Raw genomic sequence first — 27,336 nt, 5'->3', positions numbered from 1 at the left:
CTGTTAACCTGGTCCATAGATATAAACAGTGTTAGCACCAGGCAGTGGGGATCCCCAGTGGAGGGCTCTCTACGGGGGAGTCCTCCCCCTTTCTCTCGGGGATCTGGGGTGGAGGGTGCTGCATGCAGTGGTCCCCTGCAACCACAGATTGCGGTGGTTCACGGACTCCCAGCCCAACTGCTTGTTCTGTGGCGCTGTGGAGTCCGTGGACCATGTATATATTGAGTGTGGGCGTTTGCACTCTCCTTTTGATTTTCTTAAAAACCTCCTCCTCTACTTTTGGTTGCACTTCAGTCCCACGCTCCTGATCTTCGGGCACTTGGTATGGAGGAGGGAGGGCAGGTCCGAAGACCTCCTCGTGGGTCTGCTCCTGGGCCTGGCCAAACTGGCCATCAACAGGTCCAGGCAGCGGGCCATGGAGGGGGTCGTTAGGGCCGACTGCCTGCCTTTCTTCTGCGGTTACGTTAGGGCCCGGGTGTCCTTGGAGAAGGAGCATGTGGTGTCCAGCAACACCCTGGAGTTGTTTAGGGAGAGGTGGGCACCGCAGGGAGTGGAGTGCATTATTTCCCCCTCCAACTCTATTTTGATTTAATCCCTGCCCTCCCCTTCACTGTTTTGATCACACAGCATTGCCCTTTGATGAGAAGGGCCGTGCTGGTCACTGGCCACTCGGGTGTTTCCTTTCTTCCTGGTGGTGGAAACTTGAATAAAGATTTGTGCACCTTGTGTCTCTCACTGTGTCTCACACCTGCACACACACCCCATGGATGCTGGGGGGAAAAATAAGCACTACCGCAGTTAGGCGGTAGCGTGGGGAGAAAAAAGGAAAAAAAATGTAAAAAAAGAAAAAAGAGTAAAAAGAAATAAAAAAAGAAAAAATACAAATAAACAGTATCAGACATGGTGTTCACTCTGAGAGCTGGCTCTGAGGGAGCGGGATCAGCGTCAGCGGCTCTCCACGTGTGAATATAGGGTCACTTGGTGATGAGATATAAGTGTTTGTGGAGTTATTTCAGGCTCATTCTATTTTTGCGAGTTTACATAAGCTGAATGTTTACTAGTAAACATTAAAGTGTAGATCTTCAAAGATAGGTAGCTAATAATAATAGCTGTAAAAAAAAAGACAGTGTTAGCACCGGGCGGTGGGGATCCCCAGTGGAGGGCTCTCTACACAGGTGTCCTCCCCCTTTCTCTCGGGGATCTGGGGTGCAGGGTGCTGCACGCAGTGGTCCTCTGCAACCACAAGTTGCGGTGGTTCACGGACTCCCAGCCCAACTGCTTGTTCTGTGGCGCTGTGGAGTCCGTGGACCATGTATGTATTGGGTGTGGGCGTTTGCACTCCCTTTTTCATTTTCTCAAAAACCTCCTCCTCTGCATTTGGTTGCACTTCGGTCCCATGCTCCTGATCTTCGGGCACCCGGTATGGAGGAGGGAGGGCAGGTCTGAAGACCTCCTCGTGGGTCTGCTCCTGGGCCTGGTCAAACTGGCCATCAACAGGTCCAGGCAGCGGGCCGTGGAGGGGGTCGTTAGGGCCGACTGCCTGCCCCTCTTCCGGGGTTACGTTAGAGCCCGGGTGTCCTTGGAGAAGGAGCACGCGGTGTCCACCAACACCCTGGAGTTGTTTAGGGAGAGGTGGGCACCGCAGGGAGTGGAGTGCATTATTTCCCCCTCCAACCCTATTTTGATTTAATCCCTGCCCTCTCCTTCATTGTCTGATCACACAGCATTGCCCTTTGATGTGAAGGGCACTGCTTGTCACTGGCCACTCGGGTGTTTCCTTTCTTCCTGGCGGGGGAAACTGAATAAAACTTCGTGCACCTTGTGTCTCTCATTAAAAAAAAAATAAACAGTGTTAGCACCGGGCGGTGGGGATCCCCAGTGGAGGGCTCTCTATGTGGGAGTCCCCCCCCTTTCTCTCGAGGCTCTGGGGTGGAGGGTGCTGCACGCAGCAGTCCCCTGCAACCGCAGATTGCGGTGGTTCACGGACTCCCAGCCCAACTGCTTGTTCTGTGGCGCTGTGGAGTCCATGGACCATGTATATATTGTGTGTGGGCGTTTGCACTCCCTTTTTGATTTTCTCAAAAACCTCCTCCTCTGCTTTTGGTTGCACTTCAGTCCCACGCTCCTGATCTTCGGGCACCCGATATGGAGGAGGGAGGGCCAGTCTGAAGACCTCCTTGTGGGTCTGCTCCTGGGCCTGGCCAAACTGGCCATCAACAGGTCCAGGCAGCGGGCCATGGAGGGGATCGTTAGGGCTGACTGCCTGCCCCTCTTCTGCGGTTACGTTAGAGCCCGGGTGTCTCTGGAAAAGGAGCACGCGGTCTCCACCAACACCCTGGAGTTGTTCAGGGAGAGGTGGGTGCCGCAGGGAGTGGAGTGCATTATTTCCCCCTCCAACTCTATTTTGATTTAATCCCTGCCCTCCCCTGTTGTCTGCTGCAAAGAGACTTAGATATGATGCAGAGCTGGGCTGAGGAGTGGCAGATGGAGTTCAACCCTGTCAAGTGTGAGGTTGTCCATTTTGGACGGACAAAAAAGAATGCGGAATACAGGGTTAACGGTAGTGTTCTTAGTAAGGTGGAGGAGCAGAGGGATCTTGGGGTCTATGTTCATAGATCTTTGAAAGGTGCCACTCAGGTGGATAGAGCTTGTAAGAAGGCCTATGGTGTTTTAGCGTTCATTAGCCGTGGGATTGAATTCAAGAGCTGTGAAGTGATGTTGGAACGGCAAAGGATGAGGGGTGACTTGATAGAGGTTTATAAGATGATCAGAGGAATAGATAGAGTAGACAGTCAGAAACTTTTTCCCCGGGTACAACAGAGTGTTACAAGGGGACATAAATTTAAGGTGAAGGGTGGAAGGTATAGGGGGGATGTCAGGGGTAGGTTCTTTACCCAGAGAGTGGTGGGGGCATGGAATGCGCTGCCTGTGGGAGTGGCAGAGTCAGAATCACTGGTGACCTTTAAGCGGCAATTGGATAGGTCCATGGATGGGTGCTTAAGCTAGAACAAATGTTCGGCACAACATCATGGGCCGAAGGGCCTGTTCTGTGCTGTATTGTTCTATGTTCTATGTTCTATGTTTTATGTTCACTGTCTGCTCACATAGCATTGGCCTTTGATGTGAAGGGCACTGCTTGTCACTGGTCACTCAGATGTTTCCTTTATTCCTGATGGTGGAAATTTGAATAAAGATTCGTGCACCTTGTGTCTTTCACTGTGTCTCACACCTGCACACACACATAACATGAGTGCTGGGGTAAAATAAGCACTACTGCAATTAGGCAGTAGTGTGGGGGAAAAAAAAACAGTGTTAGCACCGGGAGGAGGGATCACCAGTGGAGGGTTCTCTACGCGGGAGTCCTCCCCCTTTCTTTTGGGGATCTGGGGTGGAGGGTGCTGCACGCAGCAGTCCCCTGCAACCACAGATTGTGGTGGTTCACGGACTCCCAGCCCAACTGGTTGTTCTGTGGTGCTGTGGAGTCCGTGGACCATGTATATATGGGCATTTATACTCCCTTTTTGATTGTCTAAAAAAAAACCTTCTTCTCTGTGTTTGGTTGCACTTCAGTCCCATGCTCCTGATCTTCGGGCACCCGGTGCTGAGGAGGGAGGGCAGGTCTGAAGACCTCCTCGTGAGTCTGCTCCTGGGCCTGGCCAAACTGGCCATAAACAGGTCCAGGCAGCGGGCCATGGAGGGGGTTGTTCGGGCCGACTGTCTGCCCTTCTTCCGTGGTTATGTTAGAGCCTGGGTGTCCCTGGAGAGGGGGCACACAGTGTCTACTAACACCCTGGAGTTGTTCAGGGAGAGGTGGGTGCCACAGTGAGTGGAGTTCATTATTTTCCCCTCCAGTTGTATTTTGATTTAATCCCTGCCCTCTCCTTCACTGTTTGATCATGTAGCATTACCTTTGATGTGAAGGGCACTGCTTGTCACTGGTCACTTGGGTGTTCCCTTTCTTCCTGATGGTGGAAATTGAATAAAGATTTGTACACCTTGTGTCTTTCGTTGTGTCTCACACCTGCACACATATAACATGAGTGTTGGGGTAAAATAAGCACTACCGCAGTTAGGCAGTAGTGTGGGAGTAATGAAAAAAATGAAAAAAAAAGAAAGAAAAAGCAAAGAAGACCAGTGTTAGTGGTTCTGTTCACTCTGAGAGCTGGCTCTGAACAAACTGAACCAGTGTCAAGTACTATGCATGTGTAAATAAACGCTGAGTTGGTGATGGGATACCAGCCTCTGTGGAGTCATTTGAAATATCACTAAGCCATCACTTTCCCTAATATTAATAATTATATCTATGTGTATAATTTTATGTAGGAATTTTTACTAGTGCCTTCTTAAAAACATATCTCAACACCTTGAGAGCATACACTTTCCATTTTTTTTAAAATTAAACACACATAATTATATTTTTTATATTCTTTGCAAGTTCAATTATGGGAACAAATCTGATTTATCAAGGGAAGTCAGATACCGCAGGAAGCATGTGAAAAGATCAGATCAAAAGAAAAGCTAAATTAAATTAATCACGAATTGCACAACAGTATTTGCTCAGTATTTCATTAATTATTCAGTCGTACTTAATTTCACACTGGGCGTTGAACTAACTTCAACCTGAAGCCTAGTTGGCAGTGCAGTGGACAATTGGGTTCATTTGTTTGGTTATTTTGTTGTGGTGTTATATCTGGTGGGAGGCTGCAAGGTTAACTTAAAATAATTAATCTCTTTATTGAATACAGTAAAATATCGTTCAGCATACTCAAGCTAATTACTGTAAAATATGACTATGGATTATTTTATTCTTTTTTTCCCCGAGTATGAATACCTGCCCCAATGGGTTTCACTGATTAGCATCTGGAAAAAAAAAGGAAAAACCTCCAAAGATGCAGTTCACATGATATGAGAGACACTTTATGTCCTTTAACCAGTTCCTGCTCGTACACAGCTGCACAACAAGTGGATAGACACTAAATTTCACCCTTTGTTTTGGGTAATTGCTCAGAGAAATCATGCTTTCATCAAGAAATTGGAAATGGAATGATATCATAAGGCCATAATAGAAGGAGCAGGAGTAGGCCATTCAGCCCCTTGAACCTGATCTGCCATTCAATAGGATCGTGGTTCATCCAATATTTCACATAGTCACTTTCGTCTGTTTTCTCCGCAACCTCTTAATCCCCTCTGGATCAAGAATCTAATTATTTCAGCCTTAAATATACACTAGGATTCTGTTCCCACAGCAGTCTGTGGCAAGGTTTTTAGATTAGATTAGATTACCTACAGTGCGGAAACAGGCCCTTCGGCCTAACAAGTCCACACCGATCCTCTAAAGTGTAACCCACCCAGACTCTTACTCCCTATTAATGCACCTAAACCATAGGCAATTTAACATGGCCATTTCACCTGACCTGCACATCTTTGGATTGTGGGAGGAAACCAGAGCACTCCCATACAGACACGGGGAGAATATGCAAACTCCACACAGACAGTCACCCAAAGCTGGAATTGAACCCGGGCCCCTGGCACTAGGAGGCAGCAGTGCAAACCACTGAACCACTGTGCCGCCCCATTCCAGAGACGCTCAAACCTTTGAGAGAAGAGATTACTCCTTATGAAAAGTTAGCTTGGTGCATCTGTGCTACGTTTCTGTCGGCTTCATCAATTACTATAGGGAATAAGAGAGTCTGGGTTAGCACAGCAGATGCTGCAGAATATATCATCTTGTTCAATGAAGATTGCTGTTACTATCCTGTTATGCCTGACCCACCATTCAAAAAGACCAAGATTGCTTTGTCCCAGGCCTCGACTCCTCTTGGTGTGGCCATCTCCTCATAGCAGTCTGAAATAACTCCACAGAGGCCTTCACCAAGTCACCCTTTATTTACACCTGCATAGCACTTGGCACTGGTCCGGCTTCCTCAGTGTCAGCTCTCAGAGTGAAGAGAACCTTGACACTCCTGTTTAGATCTGTCAGCCAGGGCTCCCTGATTGGACCAGGCTAATAGTCCCGATCATGGACCTCATGTTCTCTGAGGTCCACCTGTCTGACCTTGATACAATCGCTGCAGTGAAGTTGATGATCAGCTGTGGCTTGAAACTGGGCTGCAGCTTTCTGCAGGCAGCTTCCTATAAACTGATTGGTGACCTCTTACAGTGTAACACAGAAGGCACAGCGACTTGTACTCACTTTCAGAACTTTTGTGCCCTGATATGAGTCTTCAAATCCATTTGCTCTTTAAATTTGACCTGGATGCAATTTTCATCTTCCATTACCAGAATTGCCTCTGATCCATTCAAACCTACACCTGAAGTTATTCTGATGAGCTAAGATAGTCACAAATTTCCCACTTCCATTTGAGTCTGCCATTCTAACAGTAACAGCACCTGAAGAGGGAAACAAACCTATTTAATGTGGTGAAATGGTACCATCTTTTTAAAACTCTGTATGACTCAATCTAACATGAGGCGCATCATGGAAGGTCCACAGGATGTGAGAAAGGCAAACCTTTCAATGAGGGCAAAATGTAACTCTGGCAGGAATGCAAAACAGATGCTAGCAGATTGGCTGCTCCTTCTGCTTCTCATCCCATCTGATTTTCTTTTCTTTTGAAGTATATAAGGAACAGTTGATCTCCTACTGTCCATTTAATGTCCCTGCCAAAGTTATACTTCACTGCAAATTGCCTTAGGGGTTAATAGCTAACACCTCTGGTGTTAGGGAATTGAAATTCCACCGCACATTTTTTTAATATACTGATTCACACGATTTTTGTCAATTCCTGCAGAAACTATTTCAGGAAAGCATGTTAATTTTGGATGGGCTAAGGAGTTTGTCAGTATTTAATCTGAACATGTTGAAGCAGTGTAATCTAAGAATCGAGTATTATGGAATTTTAATACATCTACTGTCTGTTAGGTTCTCCAAACAGACTGAAAAATACAACTGGATCAAATTAAACTGGTCTAATTGATCCAGATATTGTGCTTGCTTAATCTGAGAGAGGGGAACTTCCAACTGTCAAAGGTCATCTGTAAACCATTAACTTGCTTGTCGTACATTTCTGATTGCAGTAATTTCTTTCTGGGTGTTAACCATTTATAATTAAGCATTCCTGATGCCCAGTTCTATTCTATAGATCTGGTTGAAAATCTGTTTCCTTGAAAAATGGTGCAAAAAGAGATTTTGCTCAAAATTTCCACAGATCATTGGAATTTTTTTAATGATTATTTTTATCTTCTGTGACAGAATAAGCTTTCTCTGCAAACAAATCTGACAGTTCTGAGGAGTTTTCCTTTGCAATTTCAAAGTCTAATTCCACACTATTGGAATCAATGTCAAGCGCTTTAAGTGCTGGGTTCTATACGTAGCTTTACATAGCAACAGAAGGAACTGCATAGCAACAACTTAAACTCTGCTCAACAATGTTGCAAAGATTTCCTTTCCATTTGTAGTGTTTAGCCGCCTTGAAATTTGTTTGGGGAGAGAAAGAAAATTATGATTGCGAGCATGTTTGAAATCAATGTGAAATTGAAATCAATAGTGATTTGAAATCATTAGTGATTTGACATCAGCTGTTATTAGCGCTGAAATTATTAATCATTAACATAGGGGCTTTTATTCTGAATTATAGGCTTAATAGAACCTGCATGATTTAATTTTAAAATTCAGAGCATCTTTTGTGCTGTCTCAAAAATGAGAAAATAATCTGCCATAAATCTGGTTGTCTGTAAGGATTAGCTGTTATATTCACTAATGCAGTGGATTATAGTCATCCAGAAATGGGCACGTGTGAAATGTCATGTTACTTCAGTGACCATCAAGAAGACAGTGCTTCAAATGTTCTGCATCAAGGACTTTCACCTAATATTAAATAGGTCGTGGCAGCATGAGTTTTAAAATGACAGTAACCATATTTTTTCTCACTATAGCTTCCCAATTCTTTTCTCCTTTTTGAAGCATTTTTCAACATTGATGTTGTCCATTCACAGAATGCTGTTGAAGCTGGTTGGTCAGCATTTATTGCCTCCTTCCTTGACTGGGTCAAAATTATGAAACTACCCCCAGCCCCCCGCCTTCCATCCGCAGTGCATTGTGGATCAATCGACAGCCTGTGCACTGTAGTTCACCACCATCTTCTCAAAGGCAATTAGGGAAGGACAATAAAAAGCTGCCCTAAGTCAGTGGAGTCCATCTCCCACAAATGAATAAATAAAATTGCCTGGAGAGCAGTTAAGAATTAATCATTATACTGTGGATCTGTAATCACATATAGACTAGATCAGGTAAGGATAGCAGATTCCTTCCTAAAGAACATCAGTGAATCAATGGGGTTTCCCTTGCCAGTCATTTCATGGGCATCGTTAGATCCCTAACTCTAGATTTTATTCTAATGTCTACTATGGTGGGATTTGAATAGGGTACCTCGAACTTTACTGACGCTTCTACATTAATAGGCCCAGCAATAATACCATTAGGCCAGTGTCTCCCCATTGTGGCATCATAGTTAACTAACAGTAAGTAATGATTTTTGCTAATTACAGTGAGAGACAGTAGTTTTGCAGAAATATAGAGTCCCATAGTCACAGAGATCTACAGCTAGGAAACAGACCTTTTGGGCCAACTTGTCCGTGCCGACCAGATATCCCAACCTGATCTAGTCCCACCTGCCAGCACCTGGCCCATATCCCTCCAAACCCTTTCTATTCATATACCCATCCAAATGCCTTTTAAATGTTGCAATTGTACCAGCCTCCACCATTTCCTCTGGCAGCTCATTCCATACATGTAGCCCCCTCTGCGTGAAAAAGTTGCCCCTTAGGTCTCTTTTATATCTTTCCCCTCTCACTCTTAACCTATGCTTTCTAGTTCTGAACTCTCCCACCTCAGGACTTTGGCTATTTAGCCTATCCATGCCCCTTATGATTTTATAAACCTTGATAAGATCACCCCTCAGAACATACTGCTCTTATGCGTGTCATTAGTTAATAATGAGCTATTGAGGAAAATAAATCACAAAAACAACTGACTCCAATATCTACAGGCTAGATATTTCAACAAAGTGCCAAAACATGCTCAGCCCAAACCTTCCAGACAGATCCTGGAGTGGGTGGTGTGGTCAAGGGAGCTCCCTTCGATATTATGCAATGAATTGTCATTTAACAGCAGCAGGCTTGATGCAGCAGTTTTTACTGAGCTGAGTTTAGCAGGGCTTCACCTCCCTTCTCCGGCACCTAGATTATGAGTTGGAAATAAAAAGAGACAGAGCTGGAGAAACTCAGCAGGTCTGACAGAATCTGTGGAGGGAGAAGCAGAATTAATGTTTTGAGTCTGAAGTCTTGAGAACTGGAAGTGGCTTGGTAATGGTTGTTGTTATATTGTGAAGCAAATGTAACAGATAATGAAGGTACTCAGAGCAAATGGCAAAGGGAGTCTAATTGTAGCAAAGGAGTGATCGAGATGTAAAATGGGTGTAAATGGTAGGTGTGAAAAAGAGAAAATTATTACCTTCTGCAGAGAGCAAAGTCAACAAGATCCAAGCAAATTATGGCCAGAGGTGGAGGAAACCATAATTAAGATGGAGGACAGAGTAATGCCCTGAAGTTATGGAACTCAATATTGAATCTTTGAAACCATAAAACACCTAAGCAGAAAATGAGGCATTATTCCTCTCAGCTTGTGTTAAGATTCATTCGAATATTGTAGCACGCCCAGGACATAAAATTAGCCTAGGATGCAGATAAGGAACAGAGAGGGGCATTTTGAAGCAGAGAGCTGAAATTAGTACAAAGTCAAGAAGCCTCCATGGACCTTTGAAGATAGCAGGCAGGACCAGGAGGTGGAAGAGCCATGCCCATTTGTGACAGATCCGTTTGTGCTGGTTCAAGAAAGGGAAGAGGGTATGAATCACGCAGGAACATTACCAAAGCTCAGCAGGACGACTTGAACTTAGTGTTGAGCTCAAAACGATCCTTATTTGATGTTGCTTCCTGCACAATGTGAGTCACAAATTCATAAAGTTGATGAAAATGCTCTTGAAAGATGATCTGAAATGTTTACACCTATAGCATTTTAGATTAGATTAGATTACTTACAGTATGGAAACAGGCCCTTCGGCCCTACAAGTCCACACCAACCCTCCGAAGAGCAACCCACCCAGACCCATTCCCCTACATTTACCCCTTCACCTAACACTACGGGCAATTTAGCATGGTCAATTCACCTGACCTGCACACTTTAGGACTGTGTGAGGAAACTGAAGCACCTGGAGGAAACCCACGCAGACACGGGGAGAATGTGCAAACTCCATACAGACCTGAGGTAGGAATTGAACCTGGGTCTCTGGCGCTGTGAGGCAGCAGTGCTAACCACTGTGCCACCGTGCCGCATTTTAAATATAAAAAGACGCAAACAGGCTGCAGTTTTCAGAAATCACTTAAAACATTTTCTTGAGCAGGACAGCTTTGATTGACAGGCCAGTTGGTGTTCTGAGGAAGGGTCACTCGACCCGAAATATTAACTCTGATTTCTCTCCACAGCTGCTGCCAGACCTGGTGAGCTTTTCCAGCAATTTCTGTTTTTGCCCCAGTTGGTGTAGTGATATTTTTGGATATTGCAAAAATAGCATAAGGAGCATGCTGCCACACCAGCGCCTCACCCACACCTTCCTGAGACCACTTTTTGCCCTAAGTGTAACAGAGTCTGTGGTAACCATATCGGGTTTATACAGCCACCTACAGACTCACCCTGAGAGTGGGAGAGTGTCATCCTCATCTGTGAGACCACCAATGAATGAATCAATGAACTTTTACACATGATGTCTTCTGATACCTTGCAATATTTGTCACTGATGCCAGTAGGTGAGATTGCGTAAGAGTTGTTTGTGGTAGATTGCTGCTGCTTATCCTTTGTCTTTACTTTGTCTTGAGTTCATGGAGTGATCAGTGGTGGGCAATGTATCACCATAGGGCATCTACAGAAGGAACACTATTCTTAGATTTCATGAAGGTTTATTGCATGATAATAACATGTATGTTTTATCATGTAAAATTACTAGGACATTAGGGAGCTGGTGAAAGTAAGTGAAGCCAGTATTTTCATTATTTTGCAGTATGGAGGCAAATGTAATAAATCTAAAATGTTCTCAGTCAAGTGAACCATCACTTGATTGTAACGAGGTCAGCCGGATGGATTTCATAGAACATGAATTCCCTGAATGGGGCTGTTAATCTGGTCTAATCAAGGAGCTCTGGCTGACAGATAAAAATAGGAGTGTTAGAGATATTATCAGAGCGGGGTTTGAGAAGATTTGTAGCTTAGGTTGAGGCTTTGGATGTAAGTTTGTTCGCTGAGCTTGGAGGTTCATTTCCAGACGTCCTTACTAGGTAATATCTTCAGTGGGCCTCATATAAATAGAAAACAGGAATTTTCAGCATTGCTTCGCATGAGGCCCACTGAAGATATTACCTAGTAAGGACGTCTGGAAATGAACCTCCAAGCTCAGCAAGCAAACTTACATCCGGAGATATCACTCTGGTACCTGACTCTGTATGAGACAGCCCTGTAGCCAAGGAATGTTTTAATGTAATTAAAGGGTGACTTGGTGATGGGATACCGTCCTCTGTAGAGTTATTTCATCATTGAACTTTCTAACAAACATATTATGCATTTATTGGATGTGGATGCCATTGGCTAGGTCAGCCATCCTCAATTACCCAGGTGACACATTCCTGATGAAGAGCTTATGCTCAAAATGTTGACTCTCCCTTTCCTTGGATGCTGCCACACCAGCACCACATATTTGGACGCTCACTGTAACCTATATTACAATAACAAAACACCTCTACTTTTGTATATTATTCTCTTTTCAATAAATGGCAACATTCTATTTGCCTTCTTAATTACTGATTGTACCTAACGTTTTGTGATTCATGTACCAGGACACCTAGACGCTCCTGCACCACAAAAATTCTGCAATCCCTCTCTATTTCAATAATATGCTGCTATTCTATGGTCATCAGATGCCAAAGTGGACGACTCCACACTTTCCCATATTCTATTCCATCTGCCGGTTTTGTGTCCACTCACTTAATCTGTCATAAAAATCTTGTGATTTGGGGCATTTATTCACAAGGCAGTCTGACAAACCAAAATATTTCCCACCTCAAGCTACTAATCTTGATAGCCAGAATTCAATCCACTCTCTCCGTAAGAATAGTGGTGCAGTGGTAAAGTCAGTAGACTAACAATTTAGAGCCTGAAGCTAATGTTCTTAAAGCACGCATTCAAATCCCATAGCTGGTGACGAAATTTGTATCCAATTCAAGGGGACGTAGGTCTGGAGTTAAAAGCTAATCTAATAGTGGCCATGTAACTGCTGCTGATTGTTGATTTTTAAAAAAACACACGTGGTTCACTATGGTCTTTTCAGGAGGGGAGAAATGCAGGCCTTCTCTGGTCTTAATATGACTCCACACCCATAGAAACAGGGTTGACTCTTGACCCTATGGCCAGTAAATGTGGCAAAAGTGAGGACTGCGTATGCTGGAAATCAGAGTCTAGATCAGAGTGGTGCTGGAAAAGCACAGCAGGTCAGGCAGCATCCGAGGGGCAGGAAAATTGACATTTCGGGCAAAAGCCCTTCATCAGGAACGAAGGCAGGGAGCCACCAGGGTGGAGAGATAAATGGGACGGGGAGGTGGGGCTGGGGAGAAGGTAGCAAAGAGTACAATAGGCAGATGGGGGTGGGAATGGAGGTGATAGGTCAGAGAGGAGAGTGGAGTGGATAGGTGGGAAGGAGGATTGACATGTAGGACAGGTCATGAGGATGGTACTGAGCTGGAAGGTTGGAACTGGGGTATGGTGGGGGGAGGGGAAATGAGGAATCTGGTGAAGTCCACACTGATGCCCTGGGGTTAAAGTGTTCCGAGGCGGAAGATGAGGGTGGAAGGTGAGGACCAGGGAGCTTCTGTCCTTGTTACGGTTGGAGAGGTGGGGTTTGAGGGCGGAGGTGCGGGATGTGGATGAGATGCGTTGGAGGGTATTTTCAACCACGTGGGAAGGAAAATTATGGTCTTTAACAAAGGAGGCCATCTGGTGTGTTCTGTGGTGGAACTGGTCCTCCTGGGAGCAGATCCGGTGGAGGCGGAGGAATTGGGAATATGGGATAGCATTTTTGCAGGAGATAGGGTGGGAAAAGGTGTAATCCAGGTAGCTGTGGGAGTCAGTGGGTTTGTAAAAAATGTCAGTGTCAAGTCGGTCGTCATTGATGGAGATGGAGAGGTGCAGGAAGGGGAGGGAGGTGTCAGAGATGGTCCAGATGAATTTAAGGTCGAGGTGGAATGTGTCGGTGAAGTTGATGAACTGCTCAACCTCCTCGTGGGAGCATGAGGTGGCGCCAATGCAATCATTAATGTCGCAGAGGAAGAGGTGGGGAGTAGTGCTGGTGTAACTATGGAAGATGGACTGTTCTACATTAGTAAATGTGGGCCAAACTAATAATATCGGCATTCAATGAATTCAATAAAATCGCCACAACTGTGATAGAGGGGAGGCCTCTCCAAAGGCAAGTCTGGCAGCAGCTAAGCCAGGGCAGTATGGTGGTGGCAGGGGGCCTGAAATGACTATTGAGTGATGGCCTTCCAATCTACATTGGAACAGCATCTCCAAGCATCAACCGAGTGATTGACTCCACAGTGAGAGGTTGGATGTGCACAATCTGGAGGGCAACTAGAGTATTAGTGTTAGCTTCTGATCAGTGGGCTGTACTGACCTCTTCAAAAGAAGCTCCCCAAAGCATCTGGGCTTATGCCTGACTCACTTCAAGGGCAATTCTCAGGCCTTGGAAAATCCCATGCCTGGCCACCCCTGTTCCTGTTCCCATGTCAGCACCAAAATATTTGTGGGGTGTTTCAGCCTTGTTTTGCTCTGTGTTTCACCAGGTTGTTACTTTTCATAGTTTATTTCTCATTGAACATTTTGCTCAGTATTTGTTCTTTCTGTGTGATGCTTGTCATTTGTTTCCTTCTTTACTTTATTTTATGATTACATTGTTCCACATCTGTTACAGCAATAACTGAGTATGATTTACATGCTGTAAGTGATTAAGAAGGCAAATAGAATGTTGCCATTTATTGAAAGTGAATAATTTATAAAAGTAGAGGCATTTTGTTACAGTGGTACAGGGTATTAGTGAAGCCACATCTGTAGTACTCTGTATAAGTTTGCTCTCTTTACTTAAGAAAGAATATAAATGCGTTAGAAACTGTTAGAAAGGGGAGCATTGACCTCATGATATAATCGCTAGACTATTAATCCCAAGGTCAACTTAATGTTCTTGTTCAAATTCTTCTGCAGCGGATTGTGGAATTTGAATTCAATAAAATCTGGGATTAAAAGTTGAATGATGAGAATGAAATCATTGGCAATTGTGGGGAAAAACCCATCCGGCTCACAAATGTCATTTACATTCTTTGCAGAGGCAGGATAGAATTGAATTAATTTGTTAATAGAAGTAAAGTTAAATACACCACATCAGCTTGTTATTTGTACAATTGTTGCTGCAATGGAAATAATTGCTGGAATTGCAATCAGAAGTAAAAGCTTCATTTTGCAAGTCATGCGTGCAATTTAATGTATTTCTGACTGGTGTCCATCTGTTTGACAGAACAAATCCTTCTCTCATACAGAATGATGATTTATCTCTGATGACTGTCAAAGGATTCATGATGGCTAATTAGTTATGCATTAAAATTCAGCACATCTGACCACACAACTGCTTTAGGGTTGATCATATGACCATAAGACATAGGAGTAGTAACTGGGCCATTCGGCTCAAGTCTGCTCCACCATTCATCATGGCTAATAAGTTTCTCAACCCCATTCTCCTGCTTTCTCCCTGTAATCATTGATCCCCTTGACAATCAACAACCTACCTGTCTCAGTCTTTAATATACTCCATGACCTGGCCTCCACAGGCTTCTGTGAGAGTGAATTCCATAGACTCCAAACTCTCTGTCTGAACAAGTTTCTCCATATCTCCATTCTGAAAGGTCTTCCCTTTACTTTAAGGCTGTGCCCTTGAGCCCTCTTCTCTCTAACCAATGGAAACATCCTCCAAACATCTACTCTACCCAGGCCATTCAGTATTCTGTATGCTCAAATAGATCCCACCGCATTCTTCTAAACTCTGTTGAGTATAGACCCAGAGACCTCAAACATTCCTCATATGTAAAGCTTTTCATTCCTGGAACCATTCTTGTGAACCTCCTCTAAACATGCTCCAGGGCCAATGCATCCTTTCTTAGATGGAGCCCAAAACTGCGGACAATACTCCAAATGTGGTCTGACCAGAGCCTTATACAGCCTCAGAAGTGCATCCCTGCTTTTATATTAAAGTCCTCTCAAAATAAATGCCATCACTGCGTTTGCCTTTCTAACTACAGACTCAACCAGCAAGTTTACCTTGAGAGAACCTTGAAGTAGAACTCCCAAGTGTCTTTGCTCTTCAGACTTCTGAATTTTCTCCCCATTTAGAAAATAGTCCATGCCTCTATTCTTCCCACCAAAGTGCATGACCTCACACTTACCCATGTTGTACTCCATCTGCCACTTCTTTGCCCAGTCTCCTCACCTGTCCAAATCCTTCAGCAGCCTCCCTGCCTCCTCAATGCTACCTATCCCTCTATCTATCTTTGTATCATCTGCATACTTAGCCAGAATGCCCTCAGTTCCTTTATTGAGATGGTTAATATGTAAAGTGAAAAGTTGTGGTCCTAACCCTGAGACTTGTGGAACACCACTTGTCACCAGCTGCCAACCTGAGAAGGAACTTTTTATTTCCACTTTCTGTTTTCCGCCAGACAGCCAAGCTTCTCTCCATGCTAGAACCTTGCCTCAAACACCACAGGCCCTTATCTTACTCAGTAGCATCCTGTATCAAAGGTCTTAGAGTCATAAAGTCATAGAGGTGTGTAGCATGGAAACAGACCTTTCAGTCCAACCCCTCCATGCCAACCAGATATCCCATCCCAATCTAGTCCCATCTGCCAGCACCTGGCCCATATCCCTCCAAACCCTTCCTATTCATATACCCATCCGAATGCCTCTTAAATGTTGCAATTGTACTAGCCTCCACCACTTCCTCTGGCAGCTCATTCCATACATGTACCACCCGCTGCGTGAAAAAATTGCCCCTTAGGTATCTTTTATATCTTCCCCTCTCACCCTAAACCTATGCCCTCTAGTTCTGGACTCCCCGACCCCAGGGAAAATACTTTTTGCCTATTTACTCGATCTGTGCCCCTCATAATTTTGTAAACCTCTATTAGGTCACCCCTCAGCCTCCGACGCTCCAAGGAAAACAGCCCCAGCCTGTTCAGCCTCTCCCTATAGCTCAAATCTCTAATGCTGTTGCCTCCAACGCTGGCAACATCCTTGTAAATCTTTTCTGAACCCTTTCAAGTTTCACAACATCTTTCCGATAGGAAGGAGACCAGAATTGCACGCAATATTCCAACAGTGGCCTAACCAATGTCCTGTACAGCCACAACCTGACATCCCAATTCCTGTACTCCAATAAAGGAAAGCATACCAAACGCCTTCTTCACTATCCTATCTACCTGCGACTCCACTTTCAAGGAGCTATGAACCTGCACTCCAAGGTCTCTTTGTTCAGCAGCACTCCCTAGGACCTTATCATTAAGTGTATAGGTCCTGCTAAGATTTGCTTTCCCAAAATGCAGGACTTCGCATTTATCTGAATTAAACTCCATCTGCCACTTCTCAGCCCATTAACCCATCTGGTCAAGATCGTATTGTAATCTGAGGTAACCCTCTTCGCAGTCCACTACACCTCCAATTTTGGTGTCATCTGCAAACTTACTGCCTCTTATGCTCGCATCCAAACCATTTATGTAAATGACAAAGAGTAGAGGACCCAGCACCGATGTTTGTCGCACCCCACTGGTCACAGGCCTCTAGTCTGAAAAACAACCCTCCACCACCACCCTCTGTCTTCTACCTTTGAGCCAGTTCTGTATCCACATGGCTAGTTCTCCCTGTATTCCATAAGATCTAACCTTGCTAATCATTCTCCTGTGTGGAACCTTGTCAAATGCCTTACTGAAGTCCATATAGATCACATTTACTGCTCTGCCCTCATCAATCTTCTTTGTTACTTCTTCAAACAACTCAATCAAGTTTGTGAGACATGATTACCCACACACAAAGCCATGTTGACTATCCCTAATCAGTCCTTGCCTTTCCAAATACATGTACATCCTGTCCCTCAGGATTCCCTCTAACAACTTGCCCACCACCGAGGTCAGGCTCACTGGTCAATAGTTCCCTGGCCTGTCCTTACCATCCTTCTTAAACAGTGGCAACACGTTAACCAACCTCCAGTCTTCCGGCACCTCAACTGTGACTATCTATGATACAAATATCTCAGCAAGAGGCCCAGCAATCACTTCTCGAGCTTCCCACAGAGTTCTTGGGTACACCTGATTAGGTCCTGGGGATATATCCACTTTTATGCATTTCAAGACATCCAGCACTTCCTCCTCTGTAATCTGGACATTTTGCAAGATGTCACCATCCATTTCCCTGCAGTCAATATTTTTCTTATCCTTTTCCACAGTAAATACTGATGCAAAATAAAGCCATTGGCTCTCCTTCGTCTACCCTGCTCATTATTTCCTCAAAGAATTCTAACAGATTTGTCAGGCATGACCTCCCCTTGATGAAACCATGCTGACTTTGCCCTATTTTGTCATACATTTGCAAGTATTCAGAAATCTCATCCTTCACAATGGATTCTAGGATCTTACTCAAGACCGAGATTCGGCTAATTGCTCTGTAATTTTCCAACTTTTGCTTTACTCCCTTTTAAACAGAGCTATCATGTTAGCAATGTTTCCAGCCTCTGGGACTCTCCTGATTCTAGCTATTCCTAAAAGATCACCAGTAATGCTTCCTCTATCAGCTATCTCCTTTCAACCTCTGCAGTGTAGTCCATCTGGTCCAGGTTATCTATCCACCTTCAAGCCATTCAGTTTTTCTAGCACCTTCTCCTTGGTGATGGCCACCATAGTCAGCTTTGTAATGCGTTGTCAAAGTCAGAATACTTCTCCTTGATGTTTATCCCCTGAGTTGGTTAATCTTTTACCTGCACATCCACCAATATCATTTATTGTATCCGTTGCTCCCGATGCGGTCTCCTCTACATTGGGGAGACTGGACGCCTCCGAGCAGAGCGCTTTAGGGAACATCTCAGGGACACCCGCACCAATCACCACACCGCCCTGTGGCCCAACATTTCAACTCCTCCTCCCACTCTGCCGAGGATATGGGCCTCCTTCACCGCTGCTCCCGCACTACCAGACGCTTGGAGGAAGAACGCCTCATCTTCCACCTCGGAACACTTCAACCCCAGGGCATCAATGTGGACTTCAACAGTTTCCTCATTTCCCCTTCCCCCACCTCACCGTAGTTCCAAACTTCCAGCTCAGCACTGTTCCCATGACTTGTCCTACCTGCCTATTTTCTTTTCCACCTATCCACTCCACCCTCCTCCCTGACCTATCACCTTGATCCCCTCCCCCACTCATCTATTGTACTCTATGCTACTTTCTCCCCACCCCCACCGTCCTCTAGCTTATCTCTCCACCCTTCAGGCCCTCTGCCTTTATTCCTGATGAAGAGCTTTTGTCTGAAACGTTGATTTTACTGCTCCTCGGATGCTGCCTGAACTGCTGTGCTCTTCCAGCACCACTAATCCAGAATCTCATTGTTTCCAGCATCTGCAGTCATTGTTTTTACCTAATCTTACATTGCAGCCAGCAGATCTGGTTTGCCATTTTGGATATCAACAAATTTGCCTGAATCTTAACCAGAAATTGACAGAGTGTTATGTCCGTCAAGTTTTCTGGGGTTTTCCCACCAGGACAGCATTTAATGTCCCTCAGTAAGTAGATACCACATCTCTATGGCAACCCAGTCGTCTGTTGCTAGTCAGATTCTTTCACCAGCTGTAGGGGGGAAGGACTTACCACTGCCAGGATATGCTGGATCGCCTGGCATTGGCACCAGCTTTTCAATCCAGCCGTACATTGGTGGTCCAGAGTTACGCATCATTATGCACATCGTGAAACATCAACCACAGCCAACAAGTCTCACAGCACATAGGTGGATAGATTGACACTTCCCTGCACATACACGTACACATACCTAAACTGATCACTGCATTAGCATCAAGCCACATAGCTTATAGATCCTTAATGACACCTCATCTTATTGCTAAGACATGGCTCCTCTTCCTCCAATGCACACTGTGGCCCAGCCTCTCATCATTGTTCAACATGGGACCATACTAGAAAACCTTTAATGCTTCCAACCAATCGCTTTATTCAACAACTGCAAGGCAAAGTCAAGAGTGTGGTGCTGGAAAAGCACAGCAGGTCAGGCAGCATCTGATGAGCAGGAGAATCGACGTATTGGGCCTGAATTATTGAGTCTCCTGCTCCTCGGATGCTGCCCGACCTGCTGCGCTTTTCCAGCACCACGCTTTCCACTCTGATCTCCAGCATCTGCAGCCCTCAGTTTCTCCTAACTCCAAAACAAATTCAAAAACAAATGAGCAGAAGCTATATAAGCCTCTCAGAATGGAAATGAATTGCTTGCCTTTCAAGAACAAACAGATTTTCAGTTTATTGCTGTACCCAGCTCTTATCCACTGAAAGACCATAAGATACAGTGCAGAATTAGGCCACTTGGCCCATCCTGTCTGCTCTATCATTCAATCATAGCTGATATGCTTGAGTAGATTACATTCCCTACAGTGTGGAAACAGGCCCTTTGGCCCAACATGTCCACACCGACCCTCTGGAGAGTAACCCACCCAGACCCATTTCCCTCTGACTAAAGCACCTAACACTACGGGCAATTTAGCACCTAACTCGCACATCTTTGGATTGTGGGTGAAAACCGGAGCACCCAGAGGAAACCCACGCAGACACAGGGAGAATGTGCATACAGACAGCTGGCCGAGGTGGAAATTGAACCTGGGACCCTGGTGCTGTGAGGCAGCAGTGCTAACCACTGAGCCACTGAGCCACCGTGCTGCTTAAAGCCATTCTCCTGTCTTCTTCGCGTAAGCTTTGATTCCCTGATTAATCAAGAACTTATCTATCTCTGTCTTAAATACACTCAATGAATTGGCCTTCAGTGGCAATGAGTTCCGCAGATTAACCACCTTCTGGTTGAATATATTCCCCCTCATCTCAGTTCTAAATGATGGGCTTTCACTCCGAGGATGTGCCCTCAGATCCTCACCTCTCCGACCAGTGGAAGTAGAATCCCTACAGTTCAGAAAGAAACCATTGAGTCTGCAGCAACCCACCAAAGAGTATCCCGCCCAGACCCATTATCCCACATGGGGTTTTTACCATGGCTAACTTACCTAACTTGCATATCTTTGGCCTGTGGGAGGAAACCGGAGCACCTGAAGGAAATCCACACAGACACAGGGAGAACTTGCAAACTCCACACAGATTGTAACCCATGAATGGAATTGAATCCGGGTCCCTGACAGTATGAGTCAGCAGTCACTATGCCACGTCCAGACTTCTCAGTGTTCTGTAAGTTTCAACCAGGTCCTCCCTCAACCTTGTAAACTCCATCAAGTACAGGGTCAGAGTCCTCAACTGCCCTCATATGACAAGTTGTTCATCCCTGGGATCATTTTTGTAAATCTCCTCTGGATGCTCTCTGAGCCATGCATCCTTCCTAAGAAACAGGGCCCAGACTGCTCTCAACCTTCCAACTATGTTCATACCAGAGTTGAAAAGTGTGGTGCTGGAAAAACACAGCTGGCCAGGCAGCATCCGAGGAGCAGGAGAATCGACGTTTCAGGATAAGCCCTTTGGATGCTGCCTGGCCTGCTGTCTTTTTCCAGCAACATACTTTTCAACTCTGGTCTCCAGCATCTGCAGTCCTCACTTTCTCCATGTTCATACCAGAGCATTGTACAGCTTCAGCAGTGCATCCCAGCTCTTTATTCTAGTACTCTTGAAATGAATGCTAACATCATATAAGTGACTTGGATGTGAACATAAGAGGTATGGTTAGTAAGTCTGCAGATGGCACAAAAATTGGAGAACAGTGAGGAAGGTTACATCAGAGTACAATGGGACCTTGCTCAAATGGGCCTATGGGATAAAGAGTAGCAGATGGAATTTTATTTAGATAAATGTGAGCTGCTGCATTTTGGAAAGGCAAATCAGAACAGGACTTATACATTTAATGGTAAGGTCCTGGGGAGTGCTGCCGAACAAAGAGACCTTGGAGTGCAAGTTCATAGTTCCTTGAAAGTGGAGTCCCAGATGAACAGAATAGTGAAGAAGGTGTTGGCTATGGTTGCCTTATTTATCAGTGCATTGAGTACAGGAGTTGGGAGGTCACCTTACGGCTGAACAGGACATTGGTCAGGCCACTTTTGGAATACTGCAAGCTATTCTGGTCTCCCTGTTATGGGAAGGCTGTTGTGAAACTTGAAAAGGGTTCAGAAAAGACTTACAAGGATATTGCCAAGGTTGGAAGATTTGAGCTAAAGAGACTAGCTGAATAGGCTGGGGCTGTTTTTCATGGAGCATCGGAGGCTGATGGGTGACCTGATAGAGGTTTATAAAATCATGAGGGGCATGGATAGAGCCTTTTCCCTGGGGTGGGAGAGTCCAGAACAGGAGGGCATAGGTTTAGGGTGAGAAGGGAAAGATTGAAAAGGGACCTGAGGGGCAACATTTTCACACAAAGAGTGAAATGTATGGAATGAGCTGCCAGAGGAAGTGGTGGAGGCTGCTACAATTCCAACATCTAAAAGGCATTTCGATGGGTACGTGAATAGGAAGGGTTTAGAAGATATAGGTCAAGTGCGATTAGATTTATTTACAATATCTGGTCGGCATGGACAAGTTGGATCGAATATTGTATATGTTTCTCAAAGTAGCCGTGATGTTTTAATGCAAAGGTTGCTTATTGCCGAGTAGAGAGACATATTGCTTCAACTTTTTATTTTAAACTTAGCAGGACACATACAGAAATGTGAAATTTCAAATATTCATAATTCATACCACAGCAGAAAAGACTGCTATTAATTGGGAAGTCAACTCTGTTTGACCAAGGTTTTAACTTGAAAAAACTTAGGAACTATAAGCTCCCCAAGTTCCCAGTGGATTGAATAAGGGGCACAATTAAGTGTACTCTTTTTGTTTGTAATGAAAAGCCTCTATCTTTGAAAACATGCAATTTCTAGTCAGCGTAAGTGAACCACTTATGGACTTGACTTGTTATTTTAAATATGTTCTTTGCTAGTGTTATGGACCAGGCCAGACCCACTCAAAACATTTTAAGACTGTAGCCCAGACCTGAGCTTTTCTAGTTGTTTTAAGCAGGTGTAAGGCAAACATTTCAGGAGTGACACAGCCAATCGGTTTTAAACAAAACAGAATTTATTTACACGCGAATAAAAGAAAACTGAATTCAGAGTGGCGTAAAAAACGTGTACAGTGTCTCAGTGATTAGCATTGCTGCCTCACAGCACCAGGGACCTGTGTTCGATTCCAGCCTTGGGCCACTGTGTGGAAGTTGAACATTCTCCCCGTGTCTGTGTGGGTTTCCTCCAGGTACTCCGGTTTCCTCCCACAGTCTAAAGATGTGCAAGTTAGGTGAATTGGCCATATTAAATTGCCCATAGTCTTCAAGGATGTGTAGGTTAGGGGAATGGGTTTGGGTGGTATACTCTTCGGAGGGTCAGCATGGACTTGTTGGGCCAAAGGGCCTGTTTCCACACTGTAGGGATTCTATGAAAAATATGTAATGAAATTAAAATTCTCTATGGTGGGATTGGAACCTATAACCCCAAAGTACTAGACAAGGTGTCCAGGCTAATGTCCAGTGACAATACCCCAACATTCCTGATGAAGGAATCAATTTTTCTGCTCCTCTGATGCTACCTGAACTGCTGTGCTTTTCCAGCACCACTCTAATCTATGAAAGATACATGAAGGGTGGCACAGTGGCTCAGTGGTTAGCACTGCTGCCCCACAGCACAAGGGTCCCAGGTTCAATTCCAGCCTCTGGTGACTGTCTGTGTGGAGTTTGCACATTCTCCCTGTGTCTGCGTGGGTTTCTTTCCAAAGTGCGAAGATGTGCAGGTGAATTGACCATGCTAATTGTCCATAGTGTTAGGTGCATCAGTCAGAGGGAAATGGGTCTGGGTGGGTTACTCTACGGGTCCCCAGCTAAAACTAAACCAAACCTAGGGTAAACCCTGAACTGGGAGAATTGGCCACTACCCTTTCATTGCACGTGTGCTTTTTTTAAAACAAAACCTATTCAACAGGACCCAGATAAGGTACATTGTTCACTACATATCACAAACTTTTAAATGAGTCAGACAGCTACTTTGGATTGGAAAGTACCTAGTCGACTGCAAATTACCCTACAAAGGCAAAGTGTCTCGGAATTCTGAACGGAAGGTTAAGCTGTTTCATTCTACAACTACACAATGGCTACATATGTGATATTTTCCACAGTTAGGATACTGCCATCAGTTTAAGAAAGCATTCTGTCTGCCACAACATTGAACAACGCTCAGTGCTAGTGCAATGTCAGGTAAACTGGTCCCACACCCCAATGATTGGCTGATAGAGTCAAGTAGCAGTTGATTTCAGAGAATCCCTACAGTGTGGAAGTGGGCTATTTGGCCCATCAAGTCCATACCTACCCTCCTAAGAGCATCCTAATCAGGCTCACCCCATCCCTGCAACGCTGCACCTCCCATGACCAGCCCACCTAGCCTACATATCCCTGTATACAATGGGGAATTTTGCATGGTCAATCAACCTATCTTCCAAAGCTTTGGACTGTGGGAGGAAACCAGAGCAAACTCGGACAGACACAGGGAGACTATGCAACCTCCGCACAGGCAGTCGCCCAAGGCTGAAATCAAACTCTGGCCCATTGGCACTGTGAGAGAGCAGTGCTAACCACTGAGCCACTGTGCTGCTCATTTGTTGTTCAAAGCAGATAAAATACAGATCATATTCAATCAGTCTATACTTCCAAAATCTAAAGTAAAATGTTGAAGGTTAGATGAAATTCTGTGATTGGATAGCACTCGACAAACAATTCTGAGTGTGCCAACATCACACTATGGATTGGAGATGCCGGTGTTGGACTGGGGTGTACAAAGTTAAAAAAGCTAGTGTGCTTCCAATTAAACCTGTTGGACTATAACTTGGTGTTGTATGATTTTTAACATCACGCTAACAACTGATATAAAATAATAACACAAAATGTGTTCTATGTGGTTGCTAAAAGGACATTGGAATGCAAATAAAAAGTAGGATAAAGTGAGGACTGCAGATGCTGCAGATCAGAGCTGAAAAATGTGTTGCTGGAAAAGCGCAGCAGGTCAGGCCTGACCTGCTGCGCTTTTCCAGCATCACATTTTTCAGCTGCAAATAAAAAGTGACATGTTCACACTTTGTATCTTTTTTGAATTGCCCAGGATTCTAAACAGCCTTGTTCTTCCTCTATGGCAACACATCGGGCATCAGAGTTGACTTGTTGACCGATCAGCCTGTTGTATAAATTGCTGGGACTGTTTGAAATTTGTCATTCTTGTGGTTTTCCAAAAAGGGCAAGGTGAATAGCTTTGGCAAAGTATCTGCCTTTTCAACAAGATAGAGCAGCGACTAAACTTCTAAATTGCTTAATTGGCTATAGGACCATTTGAGACACATGCAGTTGTGAAAAGTACTGCATAAAGCATTTTTCTTTTATCTTTATCATGTGCCGATATGTTGTGAGTTTCCTAAGCCTGGTTATCAATTTCTTTGCAATCAGGTAAAAGGTATTACATTTTTTGATCACAAAGAACACAAGATCTTGAATGACTTGCCAATTGTTTGTCATCAGTTCCACATCTTCCAATTTGATGTATCCAACTGCAATTTTTCTCTCTTTGGTCATTGACCACAATTGCTCTTTTCATGAGAGCTATTTGTCAGACAGGAGGAAATAAAATACTGCCATTTTCTTCCTCAGCCATATTATCTCCTCACCTTCAGATTTTATTGTAAACTGTTACTTTTCACACATACAATGAACAGAGAAAATGACCAAGATAGACAAAGATGGATGATTACAGGAAGCATGTAGAGGTTTTGGAGAGGGTACAGAAGAGGCTTACCAGGAAGCTGCCTGGATCAGAGAGTATGAGCTACAAGGAGAGGCTAGAAAAACTTGGGTTGTTTTCCCTGGAACGGCAGAGGCTGAGGGGAGACTTGATGAAATCATTAGATGCGTAGGTAGGGTTGACGGTCAGAATCCTTTCCCCAGAGTTGAAATGTCTAATACGAGGATGCATGTATTTAAGGTTAAAGGGGAAAGTTCAAAGGAGATGTGAGGGGCAGCTTTTTTACACAGAGAGTGGTAAGAGTCTAAAACGTGCTGTCAGGGTTGGTGGTGGAGGCTGATACGATTGGGGCATTTAAGGGACTTTTAGATAAGCTCATGAATATGCAAAGAAGGAGGGATAAGGACCAAGGGCAGGCAGAAAGGATTAGTTTAATTTGGCATGTTGGTGGGTCAAAGGGCCTATTCCTGTGTTGTGTTGTTCCATGTTCTATGAATGATCTTTTTCCAATAAAAATAAACAAAATAGTGATTTTGATAACAAAAATTTTGTTGTAAGTTATGCTGTGAAGCAGTGCACGTCTTACTGATAGATGAAGGTTTAAGAATGGCGGAGCAGACTCGATGGGCTGAATGGCCTAATTTCGGCACCTATGCCTTATGGTTTAAGAATTGCTCTCATTTTCGTATTCAGTAGGATTAAAGGTAATGTTAGCTGAAACTGCCTGATATCTCTTTTTAATCAGCACGTTCACTTTGGGCACACCTCTAGAGAAGGTGGGGCTCAAACATAGGCCACCTGGATCAGAGATAAGGACATAGTCATTGCGCCGCAAGAGCTCTCTAAACTACGTGATAGGAAACCAATGAGGTCAGATTGGCCACATAAAATGGATCAGGTACAAAATTGGCTGTGACTGTGGGTTTTCTGAATTTTGTCTGCACGAAAGGAATGTGTCAGAACAAAGCAACAAAATTATTGAACAACTTGATAATTAAATAATGCAAGTTGCGGTAAGAACACGAAGAATAAAAGAGCAAAGTTATCCCTTCAGTCCTCCTCTCTTCTTACTCCATCAATACAGTCTGGTATGTGGCTTGTTTGACATCCACAACCGTCCAGTATTTTATCTGAGTGGGAAGTTTTAATGTGTGTGACAAGACCAGAGTGTTGCAAGGTAATCAAGCCTCATAACAATTATTTCTTCAGCCAATAATCACTCAATAATCACACAAGGCAGCAGGTGACATTGGACACTGTGGGAGAGATTTTCACAGGTTCGGGAAAACTCATAGCAACTTTAAGAATGGAGTTCAGGACCCCAGGTGGAAGTTCTGACCTCATTTCTGACAGATCCTGTATTTGCTGGCTGGGTTGGAGGGTAAGTTGAGGGCGGGTGGGCGAGGGGGGGTGGCGGTGTGGAATGCAGGAAGGAGGAAGAGTGTGACTCACACTGGAGAGTAAGGGAAATTTAGCAGGGCCATTTTTGGATGGATTTAAACATACTCTTTTTTAGCTGTACCAAAGGCTTTAACCCACTGCATGACAGTCAGACTTAATGGAGTAGACATAAATACGCTTTGAAATGTGGATAAGATCTATTTAAATATTATACACTAATGTTTTTAAATCCGTTAGTCTTTAAATGTAAGCAAAAAGGCAGCACAAGTCACCATGTGCTTGATTGCTTTGATTGACAGATCATCTAGTGTTGGTGAATTTAACAAAAATCTGTTTATGCTGTTGTAATAATTTTTGTTCACATTTCCTATTGCCTCATTCTGTACCAATAAGAATTAATCATTGAATTTTAATGGCTTAGCCATTGTGCTGCCCTTGGGGCACTGGTATTTCTTTCAGGGTTGGCTAACCCATCTCTATCCCACCTCCATCTGCCCAGATTGAAGTTTGGTTCAATAATGCGGTGGTTATCATGTGCATATCAACCCTGATTGGAAACACCTTTTGGAGGTTGCTTAAGCTCAGTTGGCTGGACAGCTGGTTTGTGACGCAAAATGATGTCAATCACATGGGTTCAATTATTGTACCTGCTGAGGTTACCATAAAAGATTTTCCTTCTCAACCTCTCCCCTCACCTGTGCCAGTCAGGTTAAACCGCCAACAATCACCTCTT

The 27,336-nt window shown here is 44.3% G+C and overlaps 1 long non-coding RNA gene across 3 annotated transcripts in view; it reads left to right on the top strand.

The window, feature by feature from the left end:
• LOC140478706 (uncharacterized) overlaps nt 1–27,336 on the top strand; it is a 501,292-nt gene that overhangs the window by 358,650 nt on the left and 115,306 nt on the right. The window lies entirely within an intron of this gene.

Source organism: Chiloscyllium punctatum, chromosome 6, assembly GCF_047496795.1.
Source record: "Chiloscyllium punctatum isolate Juve2018m chromosome 6, sChiPun1.3, whole genome shotgun sequence".
Taxonomy (NCBI): Eukaryota; Metazoa; Chordata; class Chondrichthyes; order Orectolobiformes; family Hemiscylliidae; genus Chiloscyllium; species Chiloscyllium punctatum.
This window is presented reverse-complemented; position numbering and strand designations above follow the sequence as displayed.